The sequence below is a fragment of the Pan troglodytes genome, chromosome 20, assembly GCF_028858775.2.
Source record: "Pan troglodytes isolate AG18354 chromosome 20, NHGRI_mPanTro3-v2.0_pri, whole genome shotgun sequence".
Lineage (NCBI taxonomy): Eukaryota > Metazoa > Chordata > Mammalia > Primates > Hominidae > Pan > Pan troglodytes.
Window position 1 is genome coordinate 26407930 of NC_072418.2, and position 21726 is coordinate 26429655.

General features: G+C 45.7%; 1 protein-coding gene across 26 annotated transcripts in view; it reads left to right on the forward strand.

Annotated features, from left to right (window-relative positions):
* ZNF254 (zinc finger protein 254) overlaps positions 1-21726 on the forward strand; it is a 93570-nt gene that overhangs the window by 13718 nt on the left and 58126 nt on the right. For 4 of the 26 annotated variants that reach the window (XM_063801471.1, XM_063801470.1, XM_063801457.1 and 1 more), the window contains one exon: positions 2222-2365. The exons of 3 other annotated variants lie outside the window; for them this stretch is intronic. The gene's annotated coding sequence lies outside the window, so the exon portion shown is untranslated. Of the gene's footprint in view, positions 1-1774; positions 1853-2221; positions 2366-2478; positions 2657-3001; positions 3120-10153; positions 11376-16044; positions 16171-17710; positions 19152-19263; positions 19822-21726 lie in introns of those variants that run through there. 19 more of the 26 variants (XR_010153794.1, XR_010153797.1, XR_010153803.1 and 16 more) reach the window with 17 other exon arrangements.

Below are 21726 nucleotides of genomic sequence, written 5' to 3' on the forward strand. Positions count from 1 at the left end.
GAGCCACTGTGCCTGGCCTCCTTTCCTATTTTCCTATTTTTTTCTCCCTTTCTGTCTCTCTCTTTCTATGTGTCTTTCCCTCTGTTTCTCTCTTCCTTTTTTTTGTTTTGTATTTCTCTCTTCCTCCTTCTCTCTTTCCCTTTGTTTCTTTTTAATTTTTTTTTCCTTGTAGAACTTGGTTTATTTTTTCCTTCCTTCCTACCTTTCTTTCTTCTTTTCTTCCCTCCTTTCCTCCTGCCTGTTTTCTTTCCTACTACATGAGCATGCCATCATGCCTGGCTAAATTTTTTATTTCTTGTAGTAGAGACGAGGACTCGCTATGTTCCCAGGGCTGGCGTCAAGCTCCTATGCTCAACTAGTTCTTCCATTTCAGTTTCCCCAAGTGTTGGGATTATAGGTTTGAGCCACCATGTTTTGCCCTCTTTTTATTTTCTTTTTCATTCTTCCTTTTTTTTTTTTTGCTCTCTCTCTTGCTTGCTTGCTTCTTTCCTTCATTTCTTTCTTTATTCTACATTTTTCTTTTTTTCTTTTTTCTTTTTTTTGGAGATGGAGTTTCACTCTTGTTGCCCAGCCTGGAGTGCAATGGCATGATCTTGGCTCACCACAACCTCTACCTCCCTGGTTCAAGTAATTCTCCTGCCTCAGCCTCCCAAATAGCTGGGATTATAGACATGTACCGCCACGCCCAGGTAATTTTGTATTTTTAGTAGAGATGGGGTTTCTCCATGTTGGTCAGGCTGGTCTTGAACTCCTGACGTCAGGTGATCTGCCCACCTTAGCCTCCCAAAGTGCTGGGATTACAGGTGTGAGCCACTGCACCCAGCTCTTTTTTTCTTTTCTTCTTCTTTTTTTTTTTTTTTGCGATAGAGTCTCGCTCTGTCACCCAGAGGTAGGTGGGAAGCTCTCAGACTTAGTCGCCAGAGGGACAGCTTTGGGCGCGAGCGCCATAAGTGGCCTGCAGGGTGGACCCAGTGGCTTCCTGGTCATGCCGTCAGGTGACCAGATGTGGGCTGTGAGCTGTGGCCAGTACTTGTGGCCACTGGCCTCACGTTTGGGTTGATCAGAGATTCAAAGCTTAGGAAGGAAGGTCAGCAGACTTAGAGGCCGGCCACTGAGATGGGCCACCTTGGGGGGAATAAGTTTCCAACGGGGACAGCTTCAGGCCGCAAGTGCCACACGTGGCCCAGGGTGGAACTGGTGGGCTTCTGCCTTCGCCATCAGCTGGCTTCTCCTTCTGGCTGCCAGGTCTACAGGATGTCGGCCACAAGCGTAGGACTTGGTCGCCAGCTTAAAATGTTTAAGGGGGACCAGATGGCTCTCGCCGGTGCAGTACCGCTTAGGTCCACCAGAAAAGTTCAATGATGGCTCACTGTGCCCTCCACCTTCCTGGGCTCATCCAGGTGATCCTCCCAATTTGGCCTCCCAAATAGCTGGGGATCTGGGGATAGTTCTGTGTTTTGTTTGTTTGTTTTTTTCTAGCCCCACTTTGAGTTTGTTTCCACAGTACATTGAGTTTTGTTGGTTTTTGTTTTTTGGGTTTTTTTTTCCTCTCTCTCTCATGTTCCTTCTTGTACACTGAAGTTGCTGTTGTTTTAGATTTCTTTCACCTAGGCTTAAGTGCAGTTACTTGATCACAGCTAACTACAGTCTTGACCTCCCTGGGCTCAGGTGATTCTTCTGTCTCAGACACCCTGCTTCCTTAGTAACTGGGACTAAAGGTATACGGCACCACACTGGCACATTATTTTGCATATCTTGCTTTTTATTTTTGTAGAGATGGGGTTCCATCATGTTTTCCAGGCTGATCTCAAACTCCCACGGTCAAGCGATCTGCTGGCCTCAGCCTCTCAAGGTACTGAGCTTACAGGCGTGAGCCACCATGCCTGGTTCTATCTCTATCTGTCTGTCTACCTACCTAACTACCTACCTACCTGTAATCAATCTATCATCTATCTCTCCTTTTTTTTTTTTTAAGAAGAGACTTGGTCTTGCTATGTTTTTCAGGCTCTGGTTTTATATATATATATATATATATTTTTTTTTTTTTAATTTATTTATTATTTTTTAATATAGGGGTTGTCTCACCATGTGGCCCCCAGGATAGTCTCAAACTCCTGGGCTCAAAGTATCCTCCCGCCTTGACCTCCCAAAGTTCTGGGATTACAGGCATGCACCACCATGCACAATCTGGTCATATTTTTGATGTGTTGATTCTTTCCAGTCCAGATGTATAATCTCATCCCTGAACATTTCTGATGGTGTGATTATGACATGTGACTTTATCTGGCAACAGAGTGAGTTGTTTCTCCCGCCTGAACCCAGCCCCCAGAAAGGATTGTGACATATCGTTGGACCCAGAATTGAGGTAATGTAACTATTCCACTGCCTTGGCACTGCCCACAGAAGACATTGTGACATATTGCTGGGTCTTGTACCCAGGTGGTGTGAATCTTCTCTCCTGCCTTGGCTCTTTCACAGGGGGCATTGTGTCATATCGCTGGGCCCCACACATAGGTTATGTGACTCTTCTGCCTGTGCCCTGCCCATGTGGCCCATTGTGACATACCGTTGGGTCCCAAACCTAGGTGATGTAACTCTACTGCTTAGGCCCTGCCTACAGAGGACATTGTGACATATCCCTGCATCCATCACACAGGTAATGCAGCTCTCTTCTGCTTGGCCCCTACTCACAGAAAGGATTGTGATGTATCACAGGGCTCAGCACCTAGCTAACATGACTTTTCTCCTCTTCTAGGTTTTTGCCCACAGGGGATATTGTGACATGTCACTGGGCCTAATACTAGGGTGACAGTACTCTTTTGTCATGGCACTGCCCTCAGAAGGTGTGGTGATATATTACTGGGCCCAGAACAAATGTGATATGAGTCTCCTGCCTGGACCCTGCCTACAAGGTGCATTGTAACATATCTGGGGCCCTTTGACTATTTTATTTTATTCATTGTATTATATTTTATTTATTTTAATTTTATTTTTGAGACAGAATCTCACTCTGTCACCTAGGATGGAGTGCAGTGGCGTGATCTCTGCTCACTTCAACCTTTGCCTCCTGGGTTCAAGTGATTCTCCTGCCTCAGCCTCCTGAGTAGCTGAGACTACAGGTGTGTGCCGCCACGTCTGGCTGATTTTTGTGTTTTTAGTAGAGACAAGATATCACCCTGTTGGCCAGGCTGATATCAAACTCCTGACCTCAGCCAGTCCACCCGCCATGACCTCCCAATGTGCTGAGATTACAGGTGTGAACCATTGCTCTTGGCACCCTTTGACTATTTTATGTGACTCTTCTCTCTTACCTGGACATTGACCAAATGGGCCCAGCACCAAGGTGATATGACTCTCGTCTCCTGCCTGGGCCTTGCCCATAGAAGAGAGTGACTTACTGCTGAATTTAGCATACAGATGATACGATTCTTCTGCTGACTCCCAGAAGTCACTGTAACATATATCTGGGCCCATTGCTGAGGTTGTGTGACTCTCTTCTCCCTGGGACCTGTCCACAGTAGGGATTGTGACATATTGCTTGGCCGAGCACCTACATTGTGTGACTTTTTATTTATTTATTTTTTTAAGACAGAGTTTTGCTCTTGTTGCCCAGGCTGGAGTGCAATACCATGATCTTGGCTCAGCTGGGATTACAGGCATGCGCCACCACACCTGGCCAATGTAACTCTTTTGTTTGGACTGTCTTCTTGGGGTATTGTGATATATTGCTGGGCCCAGAATCCAGGTGATATGACTCTGCTGTTTCATCTCTGCACAAAAAGGGATTGTGACATACCACTGGGTCAAGAACCTAGATGAGGTGACTCTCCTCTCCAGCCTGGGACCTGCACACATTGTGTGCTAAGACATATCACTGAGTCTAACACCTAGGTAATGCAACTCTCCTGCATGGGCCCTGCCCATAGGGGTATTATGAAATATCTTTCTGTTAATCACCTAGGTGATGCGACACTCCTCTTCTACCTGGGAACTGCCAAAACAAGTATTGGTACATATCACTGGGCCCAGCACATAGGTGGTGTGACTCTTTTCTCATGCATGGGCTCTGCGAACTGGGGTGTTTTTTACATATAGTTGGGCCAAAACCCTAGGTCGTGTGATTCTTTTATTTTCCTGAGCTGTACTCACAGAGAGCATTTTGACATGTTTTTGGGCCCGTAATTTAGATGATGTGACCCTCTTGGATGGGCCCTCCCAGGAATGGGTATTGTGACATATTGCTGAGCTCATTATATAGGTGATGTGACTCTCTTGCATGGGCCCTCCTCATAAGGGGTAGTGTGACATATTGCTGAGCCCAGTAGGTGATGTGACTCTTCTCTATGGTTTGGGCTTTGCCCAAGCAGGGATTGTGATGTGTTGCTGGACTCACCACCTATGTGTTGTGACTCTCCTCTTCTGCCTAAGCCCTGCATGCATTGTGTGTTGTGACATGCCTGGATTCAACACCTAGGTGATACAACTTTATGGCAGGGGAACCACCCACAGAAGTATTGTATCATCTTTCCATCACTTAGGTGATGTGATTCTTTTATTTTTCCTGTTTCTGGCATATTTTGGGTATAGTGACATATCATTGAGTTCAACACCCATGAAATGGGAGGCTTCTGCCTGAGCCCAGCACATAAGTGGCCTTGTGACATATCTTTGCATTCATTATCTAGGAGATTTAACTGCCCTTTTTGCCTGTACCCTGACCACTGGGAAGGATTGTGGCAAATCACCAGTCTCAGCAATCAAGTGATGTGTTTTTCCTGCCTGGTCCTTGCCCACAGATCATTGTAACATATCACTGGGCCTAGCATCCAGGTGATGTGACTCTGCTGACTGTATACTGCTTTCAAGAGGAGATTGTAACGTATCCCTAATCGAGCACCCAGGTGGTGTGACACTTCCGCCCTATCCCTGCCCTTAGAGATGATTGTGACATATTGCCCCAAAAGGCAGGTGATGTGAGTCTTCTGGTCAATCCCTATTCACTGGTGGGATTGTGATACATATCTTATCCAAACTTATAGGGGCAATATGACTCTCATACCTCTAAACAACCAATAGCAGATACACTAGCTCTCATAGCCAGGGTCAGGAAAATGAGTAATGTCTTGGGTTTCTTCTTTGTATGAAGGTCATAAAGAATTAACACTCTGTCACATACTGTGTAAAGTCGTCAAGAGGTACAGGGAATGTCCTAACAGAACTCAGCACACAGGGGAGGTTGTGACACTCATATGCATAGCCTGCCAACAGTAAAGACTGTCATCCTTCCACATAAACACAGCTCACTGTTGAGGTTCTGAATCTCATACCCAGATGAAGTTGAAAGTTAGAAAATTAAATCTCATGTTAATTCGATCCATAGAGAGGTTAGTGTCTCTGAGACCAAGATTCAGCACACATGTGAGTCAGTGACTTCATTAAAATGACAGAATTTGCAGGAAGGATTGAAGTTCTCATGCACAAATCCAGACCATCACTGAGACTGTCACTCAGGTACTTACACCCAACATACAGAGGGTATTTTGTCTCATACCTAGAACTAAGAAATGTGTGAAATTGTTAATCTCATACCTCGACCTTAATTCAGGTGTGTTTGTGACATACACCTTTTTTAAGCACCTAAGTAATTTGACTCTCCTGCCTGGGCCCAACGTACAGATGGGATTGTGCCATATTTCTGGACCCAGCATTTAGGTGATGTGAGTCTATTCTCTTGTCTTAGTGCTTTCCACAGAGAACACTGGACATATCACAGGGCCTAGTGCCCAGGTGATATGACTTTCCTCTACTTCCTAGGCTTTTCCTAAGAAGGGATTGTAATATATTGCTGGGTCAGAACCTAGGTCGTGTGACTCTCCTGTGCTGCCTGGTTCCTCTTGTACATTGTGTATTGTGACATGTGGCTTGTTCTAACACCTCGGTGATGTGAATCTCCTGCATGGGCCCTGTCCACAGAGGTATTATATCTTTTTATTCATCACCTAGATGATGTAACTCTTTTCTGTCTGGGCCCTGCCAAAAGGGAGGATTGCGGCATATCACTGGACCCAGCACCAAGGTGATGTGATTCTCCTGTTTTCCCTGGGCCTCAAATATTTTGGATATTGTAAAATATTACTAGGCCCACTACCTATGGGATTGCATGCTCCTGCCTGGGCTCTGCCCACAGGGACCTTGTGACATATATCTGCGTCCATGACCTAAAAGGTGACACTTCTTGCCTGCACCATGCCCTGAACAGGAAAGATTGTGACATATCCCTGGAACCAGACACCAGGTGATATGACTCTTCTGCCCCTGTCTTGCCCCCAGGGAGCATTGTGACATAGTGCTTAGCTCAGCACCCAGGTGATATGACTCTGTTGCCTGTGCTGTGCTTTCAGGAGAGAATTGTAACATATCCCTGGCTGAGCACCCAGGTGATATGACACTCCTGCTTGTTTCCTTCCCTCGGGGAAGATTGTGAGATACCTTGGCTGAAATCCCAGGTGATGTGACTCTCTTGCTAACTCCCTACCTACAGGTTAAATGGTGACATATACTGTAGTCAGCTTATAAGTGGAATGATGACTCTCATACCTCTAGTCAGCTATTGGAAGAAACACTGTCTCTCATAGCTCGACTTAGATAAATGAGTCACTTCCTTGGTCTTCTCTTTTTATGAAGATCATAAAGAATTGCCGCACTCTAACATATTGTATAATGCCCTCGAGTGTTACAAACGTGTTATCCCAGGGCACACAGCACAAAGGTGAGATTGTTTCTTATATGCACACCTCACCAATTATTAGGATTATCACCCTCACACAGGGAAAGAGCCTATGGCTGAAGTCTTGAATCTCAAATGCAAACAGAATCTCAAATGCAAACACTGTCCACAGTTGGAATTGTGACTCATATATGAGCCTCCAACCACAGTTGAGATGGTGACACATTTCTAAACTCAGAACATAGCAGATGAGGACTCTACTCTCTTAAACCCAACAAACTAAGAGAAATGTTGACTAATACCTGGGCTTAGGGCCACAAGTATGGTCATGGGTGCTTACAAACATGATTTTAGAGTAAATTGTGCCTCTCATTTATACTGGATAAAGCCTTTGAGTAGTATAGTGTGCTAACCAGGCGCAGTGGCTCACGCCTGTAATCCCAGCACTTTGGGAGGCTGAGGTGGGTGAAACGAGGTCAGGAGTTCAAGACCAGCCTGACCAACATGTTGAAACCCCGTCTCTACTAAAAAATACAAAAAATTAGCTGGGCATGGTGGTGGGCACCTGTAATCCCAGCTACTTGGGAGCCTGAGGCAGGAGAATCGCTTCAACCCGGGAGGTGGAGGTTGCATTGAATTGAGATCATGCCACTGTACTCCAGCCTGGGTGATAGTGCGAGACTCTGTCTCACCAAAAAAAAAAAAAAAAAAAGAGTATACTAACAAGACCCAGCACACAGAGGAGATTTTCTTTCTCTTTTTTTCTTTTGAGATGAAGTCTTGCTCTGTCACCCCAGCTGGAGTGCAGTGGCGCGATCTCAGCTTACTGCAACCTCCGCCTCCGGGTTCAAGTGATTCTCCTGCCTCAGCCTCCTGAGTAGCTGGGATTACAGGCATATACCACCATGCCCGGCTAATTTTTGTACTTTTAGTAGAAACAGGGTTTCACCATGCTGGCCAGGATGGTCTCAATCTGCTGGCCAGGATGGTCTCAATCTCCTGACCTCGTGATCCGCCTGCATCAGCCTCCCAAAGTGCTGGGATTACAGGCGTGAGCCACTGCAGCCGGCCTGGAGATTTTCACTGTTATATGAACACCCATCAAAAAGTATACATCATCATATTCTCACATAAACACAGCCCACTTTTGAAGTTCTGGATCACACCTAGAGGAAGTCAAAGGTGGAAAAATTGACTCTTATATATGGATCCAGTCCATAGATGAGTTGGTGACACTCAGAGCAAGATTCAGCACACGTATGAGGCTGTGACTTCACTAATTAGACAAAGTCCACAGGAGGAGCATAGGCTGTCAGGTACAAATTTAGTTCACTGTTGACATTGTAACTCCTGTTCTTAGACACAACATATAGGAAGGGTTAACCTCCTTTACCTAAAACCGGAACATGTGTGGGATTGTTAATTTCATCTCTGCACCTTCCCACAGGTTTAATTGTAACATTTTTCTCTGCCCAGCACCTGAGTGATCTGACTCTTTTGCCTAAGACCAGCCCACAGATGGAATAGTGACATATAGCTGAACCCAGAACTGAGGGGATGTGATTCTATTTTTCTGCATTGGTGCTGCTCACAGGGGACATTGTGACATATCGCTGGACCTTACACTTAAGTGATTTGAGTCTCCTCCCCTGCCTTGGCACTGCCTACGGAAGGCATTGGGACATGTCTCTGAGCCCTGCACCCAGGTTATGTGACTCTCCTGCCTGTTCCCCGACCACATAAGCAATTGTGACATATGGCTGGGTTTGACACCCTGGTAATGTAACTCTACTGCCAAAAAGGAGCATTATGACATATATTTCCATTCATTACCCAAGTGGTATGACTCTCTTCTCCTGCCTGGTCCCTGCTCACAGAGGGAATTTTGACATATCCCTTGGCTCAGTACCAACAAGTGTGGTTCTTCTTCCATAAGTTCTGCTGGCAAGGGAGATTGAGACATATTGTGGAGCTCTATGCCAATGTGACATTACTGTTTTGCTTTGGCCTGGACCTCAAAAGGCATTGTGACATATTGCTGGGCCCAGCAACATGGTGACATGAGTCTCCTGTATGGACCATGACAACAGAGCATTGTGACATATCTTTAAGAGCATCAACTATTTGATGTGACTCTCCTTTTCTACCAAGGTTTCCCCACAATGAGAGATTGTGACGTATCTTCTGGCCCAGAAATCAGGTGATGTGTTTCTCCTGCCTGAGCTTTGCTCATAGGGAGCATTGTGACATATCACTCGTCTCAGCTCCCAGGTGATGTGACTGTACTGTCTGTGCCCTGGTTTCAGGAGGAAATTTAACATATCCCTGACCAAGCACCCAGGTTTTAATTCTTCTGCCTGGTGCCTTCTCTCAGAGAAGTTTGTGACATATCCCTGGCCTATTACCCAGATGATATAAGTCTCCTGCTCACTCCCTATCCACAGTGGAGATTGTGACGTACATCTTTTTTCAGATCATAGGCGCAATGTTGGCTGTCATATCTGAAACCAGTCAATAGGAGACATACTATCTCTCATATGTGGGCTTAGGTACATGGGTAAGATTCTCACTCTCCTCTTTTTAGGAAGGTCAGAGAAAATTACACTCTCTCACATATTGTATAAAGTCCTCAAGTGGTACACAGAGTGTCATAACGGCTCTAGAAAACAGATGGGATTGTGATTTATGTATGCACACTTTGCCAGTTGTTAAGATTGTCACCCTCATCCATGGACAAAGCCTACTGGAGAGGTCTTAAATCTTACATGTGGATGCAGTGCAGAGTTGAAATTGTGACTGTCATATGTGAACATCAGGCAACAGCTGAGGTGGTGACTCATTAGTAAGCCTAGCTTATAGGCAGGTAACAACTCTCATATCTGGACCAGTCATTATAGAGGTGTTAACTCTCATATCTGGGCATAGAGCCACAGGTACGATCGTGGGTCGATACCATTACAATTGTCTCCCAGTCACAAAAGATTGCGACTCTCATGGGAACCTTATAAATTCCTCGGTTGGTACAGGGAATGTTCTAACTAGGCTCATTGTACAGTTGAGGTTTTGACACTCATGCACACCCAGCCGACAGTAAAGATTGTCCTCTTTTCACATGAATACAATCCACTGGATGTTCTGAATCTCATATCCAGAGACAGTTGCAAGTTGGAAAATTTACTCTTATAAGTGAATCCAGTCCAAAGTTAAGTTGGTGACTTTCAGACCAAGATTGAACACACTGTTAGTCTGTGATTCCACTAAGGTGAAACAGCCAGTAAGAGGGATTGTGTCTCTCATTCAATGATTCAATTCATTCTAAAAATGTGACTTGTGTACTTGGATTTAACATACAGGAGGTGTTGACTCTCATACCAAGAATTGGGGTATATACAGGATTGTTAGTCTCATCCTTGATCTTTCCTTCAGGTGCAGTTTTGACACACTTCTGCCCAGCAGCTGAGTATTGTGATTCTTCAGAATTGGCCCAGCCTACAAATAGGATTGTGCCACACTGCTGGACCCAGCACCTAGATGATGTAACTATTCTCCTGCCTTGTTGCTACTCAAAAAAGACATTAACATATCTCAGAGCCTTGCACCCAGGTAATGTGAGTCTCCTCTCCTGCCTTGCTGCTGCACACAGAAGCGGGTTATGTACAGGATTGTTAATCTCATTTGGACCTCCCTGCACCTATGATTGTGACACATGCCTCTGTGTAGAACCCAAGTGAGTTTTTTCTCCTGTTTGGATTTAACCCACAGATGGAATCGTGACATATCGCTGCACCAGAAACTAGGTGATGTGACTCCATTTTCTTGCCTCTGTGCTTTCCACATTAGGCATTGGGACATATCACTGGGCCTTGCATCCAGGTGATGGGAGTTTTCTTTTTTTTTTCTTTCTTTCTTTTTTTTTTTTTTTTTTTTTTGAGACAGAATTTCGCTCTTGTTACCCAGGCTGGAGTGTAATGGTGCAATCTTGGCTCAAGGCAACCTTCGCCTCCTGGGTTTAAACAATTCTGTCTCAGCCTCCCAAGTAGCTTAGATTACAGGCATGCGCCACCACGCCTGGCTAATTTTTGTATTTTTAGTAGAGACAGGGTTTCTCCATGTTGGTCAGGCTGGTCTCGAACTCCTGACCTCAGGTGATCCACCTGCCTTGGCCTCCCAAAGTGCTGGGATTACAGTTGTGAGCCACCGTGCCCGGCCAGTGACGGGAGTTTTCTCTCCTGCTTTGGTGCTGACCACAGTGAACATTGTAAAATATTGCTGCCATCACCCCTAGATTATGTTAACTCTCCTCTGCTTTGCCCACGTGGTTCATTGTGACATATTACTGGGTCTAAAACCCAGAAAATGTAACTCCCTTATTTAGGTTCTGCCTGCAGGAGCCATTGTCACACATCTCTGTGCTCACCACCCAGGTGATGTGACTGCCTTTTACTGCCTAGTTCCTTCTCACAAAACATCTTGTGGCATACTGCTAGGCCCAGTACCTGGCTGGTGTGACTCCTCTCTTCTTTCTAGGTTCCACCTGCAGCAAAGATTGTAACATACCGCTGGGCCCAACAGCATAATGACGTTATTCTTTTGCCTTGGGCCTGCCCTCAGAAGGCACTATAAAATATTCATGGCCCCAGCGCCAAGGTGATGTGTGTCTCCAGCCTGGATCCTGCCCACAGAGGGCATTATGACATATCTCTTGGCCCATCAGATGTTTAATATTATCTCCTCCCATTTCCTACCCTGTGTTTGCCTATAAGAGACATTGTCACATGTTCCTGGGCCCAGCACCTAGGTGATGTCTTCCTGAGACCTGTCCATATGGGGATTGTGATATATTGTGTGGCCCAGAACTTACTTGATGCGACTCTCCTCTCATGACTAGGCCCTGCTCACAGGTGTGATTGTGACACACAGCTTGGCCTAGCCCCTAAGTTATGTTACTCTGCTCTTATTCTTCAGTCATTTTCACAGGGGGCATTGTGACATATTGCTAGACTGAGAACTTAGGTGATGTGACTCTCCTCTACTGCTTGGAATATTCCCAAAAAGAGAGTTTGATATATTGCTTAGCCAGGATCCTAGGTGATGTTACTCTTTTCTCCTGCCTAAACCCTGCATACATTATGTATTTTGGCACATCACTGGGGCCACAACCTAGGTGATGTAACTCTCCTGCATGGGCTTTGCCTACAGGGGTATGATGATATATCTTTTCTTTCATCACCCAAGTGGTGTGACTCTCCACTTATGCCTGGGTCTTGATGAAAGAGGAATTGTGACATATCCCTGGCCCTAGCACTTAGGTGATGTAACTTGCCTTTATTGCCAGGGCATGGCATATTATGAATATTGGACGTATCTCTGGGACTGACACCTAGGGGATGAGAGGTTCCTGCCTTGGCCCTGCCCACAGGAGGCTTTGTGGCATGTCTCTGGCCTCATTACCTAGAAAGATGTGACTCTTCTCTTCTACCTGCATTCTTCCCACAGAGAAGATTGTGATATCACTGGATCCAGCAAGTAGAAAATGTTTCTCTCCTGCCTGAGCCTTGCCCACAGGAATATTGTGACATATCCTTGGGCTCAGCACCCAGGTGATGGAACTCTGCCACCTGTGCCCTGTCTACTTAGGCTATTGTGAAGCTGGTTTCAATACCCAGGTGATGTAACATTCCTGCCAGGCCACTGCCTTCCAGGGATATTGTTACATACCTTTGTGCCAATCACCAAGGTGATGTGAATCTTTTCACCTGCCTAGTCCTTGTTCACTAGGGGATAATGATATCTATTGCTGGTTTCAGCACCAAGCTGATGTTACTTGCCTCTTCTTCACAGATTCTGCTCACAGAAAAACTAACACATCACTAGGCCCATCAGCGAAATTATTTTGCCTGGCCCTGCCCTTAAAAGACATTGTGACATACTACAGTGCCCAGCATCAATGTAATTTGTCTCCTGCCTAAACCCTGCCTACTGGGGGCATTGTGACATATCTCTTGGCCCATCAACTATTTGATGTGACTCTACTTTCTTACCTGGGCTTTGCCAATAGTAGAGCTTGTGACCTATCTCTGGACCCAGCACCTAGATGTTATGACTCTCCCGCCTGGTCCATGCACACAAAAAAGAGAGTGACTTATACTAGGATCAACACACAAATGATTCTATTCTTCTGCATGATCCCAGCCCACATGGCTTATTGTGACATCTCTAGGTTCATCATCTAGATGATATGACTCTCCTTCCTGGGAACTGTCCATAATGAAGATTGTGACACATCACTTGGCCCAGCACCTATGTGATATGACTCCTTTCTTTTGCCTGGGCCTATCAGTTTGGGTGATTGTGTCATATAGCTTTACTCAGCACCTTGATTATGTGACTCTCCTGTTTCTCCTGAGTCCTAACCACAGAGGTCATTGCAACATATCCCTGAGCCCCTAATTTAGGTAATTTGACTCCTGCCTGGGCCCTACTCTCAGTGATTTTTGTGACATAGTTTTTGACTCAGCACCTAGGTAATGTGATTCTTCTCCACTGCTTGGACTCTGTCACAGAAGGTATTGTGATGTATCACTGGGGCTGACACCTAGGTGAAGGTACTGTCTTCTCCTGCCTGGGCCCTGCATAAATTGTATATTTTGACATTTCACTAGGTTCAACACATGGGTGATTCAACTCTCTCACATGGACCGTGAGCATGGGGTTATTGAGACATTTATTTTTGTTCATCACCTAAGTGATGTGACTCCTCTCTGATCCCTGTCAAAAGGAAAGATTGTGACATATCACTGGAACCAGAACTTAGGTGATGTGACTCTTCTGTCTAACAACCACATATTTTGGTTATTGTGACATTTCACTGGGCCAAACACCTCAGCCCTGTCCACAGGGGTTCTTGTGACATATATCTGCATCCATTACATAAAAGATGTGATGCCTTTTCTACCTGCACCCTGCCCACAGGAAAGGTTGTAACACACTGCAGGGCCCAGCCACCAGGTGATATGTCTCTCCTGCGTGTGCATAACTTTCAGGAGAAAATTGTAACATGCCACTGGTTGAAAACCCAGATGATGTGACTCTCCTGCCTTTTCACAGCCCTCAGGGAAAAAAAATTACATATCATTTGCCCAGCATCCAGGTAATGTCACTCTCCTGGGTGGTTTGTGCCAACAAGTTGGTTGGTAACATATATCTCGGCCCAGCTCACAGGTTTGATGGTGACTCTAATACCTCCTACCAGCCAATAGAAGAGATACTGTCTCTCACAGGTAGGCTTAGAAAGAGGAGTAAAATTCCTGGCTGGGTCTGGCGGCTCACGCCTATAATCCCAGCACTTCGAGAGGTAGAGGTGGACGGATCACCTGATGTCAGGAGTTCAAGACCAGCCTGACCAACATGGAAAAACCCTGTCTCTACTAAAAATACAAAAAATTGGCCAGGTATAGTGGCACGTGCCTGTAATCCCAGCTACTCGGGAGGCTGAGGCAGGAGAATCGCTTGAACCCAGGAGGTGGAGGTTGTGGTGAGCTGAGATCACACCGTTGCACTCCAGTCTGGGCAACAGGAGTGAAACTCTGTCTCACACAAAAAAAAAAAAAAAAGAAAAAGGAGTAAAATCCTGGTCTCTCTGTATGAAGGTTATAGAGAGTTACCACTCTCTTGTATATTGTGTAAAGCACTTGGATGGTACAGAGCATGTCTTCTGTACCATAGGACCCAGCAAACAGGTTAGATCATGTTTCATGTAAGCACACCCTGCCAGTTTTTAGGATTGTCATCCTCACACGTGAAAGAGCCCACTGACTGATGAGGTCATAATTCTCAAGGATAGATGCAGTCCATACTTAAAATTGTGACTATCTTATGTGAACATGTGGCCACACTTGAGATGGTGAATCATTTCTAAACCCAGCTCATAGTGGTGAGGACTCTCCTCTCTGGACCCAGCTAATTGGAGAGATGTTAAATGTCATACCTAGACTTCGGACCACATTAGATCATGTGTTCAGAGCAGGTTGCAACTCTCAGGCACACCATATACAGTCCACAAGAGAGTGCCCTGTCAGAGAGAAGCACACAGGTGAGGCTGTGAAATTTATATTCACACCCAGTCAATACCAAAGATTGCCATCCACTTAAACACACTCTTCTTTTGAGGTTCTGAATCTCACTTTTGGAGGCAGTTGAGTGTTGGAAAATTGACTCTCATTTGTGGATTTTTGTCCACAGTTGGGTTAGTGACTCGTTAACCAAAATTCAGCACACCTTTGTGACTGCAACTTCACTAAGGAGCATAATTTATTGATTTTGAGATGGAGTTTTGCTCTTGTTACCTAGGCTAGAGAGCAGTGGCAGAGTTGGCTCACTGCAAACTCTGCTTCCTGGGTTCAAGTGATTCTCCTGCCTCAGCCTCCTGAGTAGCTGGGATTACAGGTGCCCACCACTATGCCAGCTAATTTTTTGTATTTTTAGTAGAACTGGGGTTTCACCATGTTGGTCAGGCTGGTCTTGAACTCCTGACCTCAAGTGATCCGCTTACCTCGGCCTCCCAAAGTGCTGGGATTACAGGTGTGAGCCTCCTTGCCTAGACTAAGGCACATAATTTGCAAAAGAAATTGAGGCTCTTATGCACAAATCCAGTCCACCATTGAGACTGTGACCCCTGTACTTAGACCCAACATGCAGGAAGTGTTGACTGTCATTCCTTAACTCAGGACATGAGTGTAATTGTTAATGTCATCACAAGACCTTTCTACAAGTGTCATGTGACATACATCTTAGCCCAGCATCTGAGTTATTTGTCTTTTCCTGGGACCAGTCCACAGTACCATATCACCGGGCCCATACCCTTGGTAATGTGATTCTATTCTGCTTTGATAAAGCCCACAGTGGTCATTGTGACGTTGCTTGGTGTTGCACCCAGGTGGTGTGAATCGGCTCTTCTGCCTTGGTGCTGCCCACAGATATATTGTGACATATTGCTGGGCCTATGTTATGTTTATCTTTTGCTTGTGCCCTAAACACATAGCCTGAGTCCAACGACCAGGTGGTGTAACACTTCATCCTGGACCTGTCTACAGAGGGGATTGTAATATATGTCTTCACCAATCACCCTGGAAATGTGACTTACTTTTCCTGCCTGTCCCTAATCACAGGGGGTACTGGGACATATTGTTGGGCCCAGCACGTAGCTGATGTGACAATTTTTTTTGGGGTTCTGCTCACAAAAGAGATTATGACATGTGATTGTGCCTAACACTAAGGTGATGTTACTTTTTTTTTTTTTGCTTTGACTCTGCCCTTAGAAGGCATTGAGACATGGCTGGGCTCAGCACTAAGAAGATGTGAGTCCTCTGCCTGAAGCCTGACCACAGGGAGCATTGTGACACATTTCTTGACCCATTACAATCTCTTCTACGGGCAAAGCTGAGGTAAATGCCCGTTTTACCTACGTGATGTGACATTGCTCTTCTGCCTGGGCCATGCCCACAGAATAGAGTGACGTATTGGTGGGGCAAGCAAAACAGTGGTGTAATTATTCTGCCTGGTCCCTGTACACAGGAGTCACTGTGATATATGTTTGGGCCTCCCACCTAGATGATGTGACTCTTTTCTTCTGGAGTTTGTCCACAGTGGGAATTGTGATATGCCACGTGACATAGCTCCTATGTGATGTGACTCTTTCTCATTCTTGGCCTCTTTCCACTGGGGTTACTGGAACATAAAGCTGAGCCCAGCTCCTAGGCTGTGTCTCTCCTTTCTAAGCCCTACCCACAAAGGACATTGTGACATATCTCTAGGCTTCTCACCTAGGTAATATTACTTTTTTACCTAGGCCCACCCCTCAGGGGTATTGTGAAATACTGCTGGACCAACATGCTAGATGATAGGAGTCTCTGCTACTGCTTGGGGTGTGATTAAGAGGAAATTGTGATGTGCATTTGGGCGCATCCAGCACCTAAGTGATGTTAACTCTCCTCTTGTGCCTGAGACCTGCATGCAATATGTGTTTTTGTGTTTTTTGTTTGTTTTTGAGATGGAGTTTTGCTCCTTTTGCCCAGGCTGGATTGCAATGGTGCAATCTCAGCTCACCACAACCTTCATCTCCCAGGTTCAAGCAATTCTTCAGCCTCAGCCCCCTGAGTATCTGGGATTACAGGCATGTGCCACCAAGCCCGGTTAATTTTTCTAATTGTAGTAGAGATGGGGTTTCTTCATGTTGGTCAGGCTGGTCTCGAACTCCCAACCTCAGGTGATCCACCGACCTCAGCCTCCTAAAGTGCTGGGATTACCGGTGTGAGCCACCGCACCTGGCTGGCATCATGTATTTCAACATGTCTCTGGGTCCAGCAACATGATGATGAGACTTTCCTGTGTGGGCTCTCACACAGAACTATTCTAACACATCTTTTCATTCATTATCTTGGCGATTTGACTTTTCTGTTCCACTTGAGCACTGCCAAAAGAAAAATTTGTGGCAGATCACTGGACCTAGCACCTAGGTGCTGTGGCTCTTCTCACTTGCCTGAGACCTGCATATTTTGGTTATTGTGACATATCACTGAAACAAACACCTAGGGGTTGGAAGGCTTCTGCCTGAGCCCCTCCCACAGAGGGCCTTGGAATATATTTTTTTATCCATTACCTGGGAGATGAAACCCTCTACTTCTACCTGCCTTCTTCCCATAGAGAAGATTGTGATATATTGCTGGGCCCAGGAACCAGGTGTTTTGTCTATCTTTTCTGGGCTTTGCCTACAGTGAGCCTTGTGACACGTTTAGCTGAGCCCAGCACCCAGGTGATCATACTCTTCTTCCTATGCCCTGCTTTCAGGAGAGGATTATAACATCTCTGGTTGAGAACTCTGTGATGTGACTCTCCTTGCTGGTGCATGCTGTCAGGGAAAATTGTGACATAACCCTGGCTCAGCACACAGTTGATGTGACTCTTGTGCTTGTTCTCTACCCACAGGTGGAATTGTGACATATAACTTGGCCAAGCACACAGATGTAATGGTGTGGTGACTCTCATACCTAGAACTGGGACCTGTGTGGGATTGTTAATTCATTACTGGACATTCCTGTGGGTGTGATTGTTACATATGCCTATGTTCAGCACCCAAGTGATTTGATTTTGCTGCCTGGTCTCAGTCCAAATGTAAGATTGTGATTTATCACTGAATCCAGCACCTCGGTGATTTGACTCTCCTCTTTTTTTGTGGGAGGGATCCTGCAAATTTTGGGTATTGTCAATTATTGCTGAATCCTGTACCCATGTTATGACTCTCCCAAATGTGCCTTACCTGTTGTGGCACAATATATCACATTAGACATTGTTAAATATTGTTGGGTTCAACACCTGGGTGATGGATGTAACTTTTTTTCTGGGCCTGCCTACAGGGGACCTTGTGACATAACTCAATGCCCATCACCATGGTAATGTTACTCTCTTCTCCTGCCTGATCTCTGCTCACAGAGAAATTGTGACACATCACTGGCCTAGCATCTAGGTGATGTGACTCTCCTCTTTTTTTCAGGCTCTGCATATTTGGGTATTGTGACATATTGCTGAACTCAACACCTAAGGGATGGGAGTCTCCTACCTAGGCCCTTCCTACAGGGGACATTGTGACATGTCTCTGCATTCCTCATCCAGGAGATGTGACTCTCCTTTTCTGCCTACACCCTGCCTACACAGAAAGTTGTGGCATATTGCTGTGGTCAGCAACCAGATGATATATTTCTCCTGCCTGGGTCTTTATTACAGGAAAGATGATTGACATATTACTGGGCCCAGCATCCAGATGATGTGACTCTCTTCTTCTGTTGGTCCTTGCTTACAGGGAAACTGTAGCATATTGCTACACCCAACACCTAGCTTATGTGATTCTTCTTTTAGGTTTGCCTTCAGGGAACATTGTGACATATTGCTGGGCCCTGCACTGACAATTTGTGACTCTTCTGCCTGTGATTTGCCCACTTGGGGCATTGTGACATATTGCTGGGTTTAACACTCCGGTGATGTAACTTTTATGCCTAGGCCTTGCTTACAGGAGGCATTTTGAAATGTCTTTGTGGCTGGGCATGGTGGCTCATGTCTGTAATCCCAGCGCTTGGGGAGGCCAAGGTGGGCAGATCACAAAGTCAGGAGTTCGAGACCAGCTTGGTCAACATGGTGAAAACCTGTCTCTACTAAACAAAACAAAACAAAACAAAAACACAAAAATCAGCCAGGTGTGGTGATTGGTGCCTGTAGTTCCAGCTACTCAGGAGGCTGAGGCAGGATAATCGCTTAAGTCCAGGAGGTGTAGGTTGCAGTGAGCTGAGATCGCACCACTGCGCTCCATCCTGGGCAACAGAGTGAGACTCCATCTCCAAAAAATAAAATAAAATAAAACAAAAATACAAATGTCTTTGCACCAATCCTACAGGTGATGTGACTCTCTTGCGTTACCTGGTCTCTGCTCCCAGGAAGAATTGTGACCTTTCACAGCGTATAGCTATTTTTTTTCTTTTATTTCTTAGTTTTTCTCCTGCAGGAAAGATTGTGAAATATTACTGAACTAAGCACCAAAGGGATATATTTTTTTTCTTGGACCTGCCCACGTAAGACCTTGTGACATATTGCTGGGCCCTACACCTAGATGATGTGAGTTTTCTGCCCGTCAACTATTTTATGTGACTCTCCTCTCTTATCTTCACTTTGTCCATAGGTTAGCTTTTAATATACCTTTGGGCCTGGGTCATGCTAACAGAAGCAAGAGTGACTTATTGTTGGGCCCAGCACACAGGGGATGTGATTCTTCTGCTTGGTTCCTGCCGAAATGGTCATTGTGATATATCTCTGGGTCAGTTGGCTAAATGAGAGGACTCTTTTTATCTTTCTGGAGCAGTCCACAGTAGGAAATTTGACATATCGCTGGGCCCAGCACATATCCGATGTGACTCTTCTCTCATGCCAAGGCCTTGCCTACTGTAGTGATTGTGCCATATAGCTGGGCCCAGCTCCTACGTTATCTGACTCCTGTTTTCTTCCTGAGCCCTATGAAAAGATAGCATTATTAAATATTTCTGGGTCTTTTACCTAGGTGATGTGACTTTTCTTTCTGGCTTGTCCTCTCAGAGGGTATTGTGACATGTTGCTGAATGCAGCATTTAGGTGATGCGACCCTTCCTCTACTGCTTGGACTCTGACCACAAAGGGATTGTGATGCATCACTGGGCCCAGCACCTACGTAATGGGACTCTTTTCTCTTGCCTGGACCCTACAAACATTTTGCATTGTGACGTGTAGCTGGGTCTGCCACCCAGCTAATGTGAGTCTTCCACATAAGCCCTGGCCACAAGAGTATTATGAAATAACTTTTTATTCATCACCTAGGTAGTGATGTGACTCTTCATCAGCCTGTACCCTGCCACAAGGGAATTGTGTTGTGTCAGTGGGTCCAGCACCTAGATGATGTAACTCATCTTTTGGCTGGACCTTTCATATTTTACATATTGTTACATATCACTGCATCTGACATTAGGGGATGAGAGGCTTCTGCCTGGGCCCTGCCCACAGATGGCCTCGTGACATATTTTGGCATCCATCACCTAAGAAATGTGGCTCTCCTCACCTACATGCACCATGCACAAAGAAAAGATTGTGGCATATCACTGGGATCAGCCACCAGGTATGTGTCTATCCTCTCAGGGTGTTGCTCACAGAGAGCGTTGTAACATATCACTGGGCCCAGCACGCAGGTGATGTGACTTGTGGCCTGTGCCTATCTAGCCTTTTTTTTTTTTTTTTTTTTTTGAGGCAGAGTCTCACTCTGTTGCCCAGGTTGGAGTGCAGTGATGTGATCTTGGCTTACTGCAAAATCTGCCTCCTGGGTTCAAGCAGTTCTCCTGCCTTAGCCTCCCAAGTAGCTGGGATTACAGGCATGCATTACCACACCGTTCTAATTTTTGTATTTTTAGTAGAGGTGGAGTTTCACCATGTTGGCCAGGCTGGTTTCTAACTCCTGACCTCAGGTGATCCACTTGCCTTGGCCTCCCAAAGTGCTGGGACTACCAGCATGAGCCACTGCACCCAGTCTACCTGCAGCCATCTTATAGAATTAGATTTTAATCCATCCCCAGCCAAGAACCTAGATGATGTGATATGACTCTCCTGTCTGGTCCTTGCCTTCAAAAAAGATTGTGACATACCTTTAGATGAGACCCAGGTGATGTCACTCTTCTGCTCACTTCCTACCCACCAGTGTCATTGGGACATATATCTTGCTTCAGCTTGCAATTGCTGTGATGATTCTTATACCTTGAACCAGGCAATAAAAGAGTTATAGTCTCTCCTAGCTAGGCTTAGGAAAACAAACATAATCCTTAGTCTCCTCTTTTTGCCAAGGTCATAGAGAATTAACACTCTCTCAAATATTTTATAAAGCCCTCGGGTGGCACAGAGAGTGTCATCAAGGGACAAAAACACTGATGATATTGTGTTTCTTTTCTTTTCTTTCTTGGAGATGGAGTCTCACTTTGTCACCCAGGCTAAAGTGCAGTGGCATGATCTCAGCTCACTGTAACCTCTGCCTCCTGAGTTCAAGTGATTCTCCTGCCTCAGCCTCCCGAGTAGCTGGGACTACAGATGTGTGCCAATTTTTGTATTTTTATTACAGATGAGTTTTCACCATGTTGGCCAGGCTGGTCTTGAACTCCTGACCTCAGGTGATCTGCCCACCTTGGCCTCCCAAAATGCTGGGATTGTAGGTGTGAGCCACTGCTCCCAGCCCAAGATTGTGTTTCTTAAAAGAACATCCTGGCCAGGCTCAAGCCTGTAATCCCAGCACTTTGGGAGGCCGAGGCAGGTGGATCACGAGGTCAGGAGTTCAAGACCAGCCTGGCCAACATGGTGAAACCCCATCTCTACTAAAAATATAAGAACTCTCCAGGCGTGGTGGCGGGTGTCTGTAATCCCAGCTACTCAGGAGGCTGAGGCAGGAG